The sequence below is a fragment of the Homalodisca vitripennis genome, chromosome 4 (assembly GCF_021130785.1).
Source record: "Homalodisca vitripennis isolate AUS2020 chromosome 4, UT_GWSS_2.1, whole genome shotgun sequence".
Taxonomy (NCBI): domain Eukaryota; kingdom Metazoa; phylum Arthropoda; class Insecta; order Hemiptera; family Cicadellidae; genus Homalodisca; species Homalodisca vitripennis.
Window position 1 is genome coordinate 32892865 of NC_060210.1, and position 594 is coordinate 32893458.

Below are 594 nucleotides of genomic sequence, written 5' to 3' on the forward strand. Positions count from 1 at the left end.
CCTCCCAATATAATATATACTAAATAGTATACTAAATAAATATTAATTGTTTAATGTTAAGGATTAATAGAGTTCATGAATAATAATATTCCAATTAAAATATACTCCCATCCCTGGTTTTTGTATCAATGGCTATATAAGATATATATATTCGTAAATTTTATAATATAAAATTTTATAAAATAACATAAAATAAATAATAAAAAAATAGTAAAATTATTGCTTTTTCAGAATTTATTCTTTGACATGTAAAATTATTGGCATAAAAGATTTTATTTGTGAAGCAATAAAAATGAAATTGCCGAAACCCGGGATCGAACCAGGGACCTTTAGATCTTCAGTCTAACGCTCTCCCAACTGAGCTATTTCGGCTGCTCATAGATTCATTGTGTTATACATGAATTAAAATAACAAAAAGAATATCGATTTTGGTTTTGTTTTATAAAAATAATAAATTATTCTTCAATATAATTTATTCCAAAGCAATTAATGTGACTTGTTTTGAAATAAACTAGGTGTTTGAAGAAATTCGTTTAGTATTTAAGGTTATGGACGGGTGTACTTTCTCTCATCTCATGTGATGTATTATAATGG

At 25.1% G+C, this 594-nt stretch overlaps 1 non-coding gene across 1 annotated transcript; it reads right to left on the minus strand.

Moving 5' to 3' along the window:
• Positions 1-299: 299 nt before the first annotated feature.
• Positions 300-372, minus strand: Trnaf-gaa. Its single transcript has one exon. It is a non-coding gene; the product is annotated as a tRNA-Phe (tRNA).
• Positions 373-594: the final 222 nt, after the last annotated feature.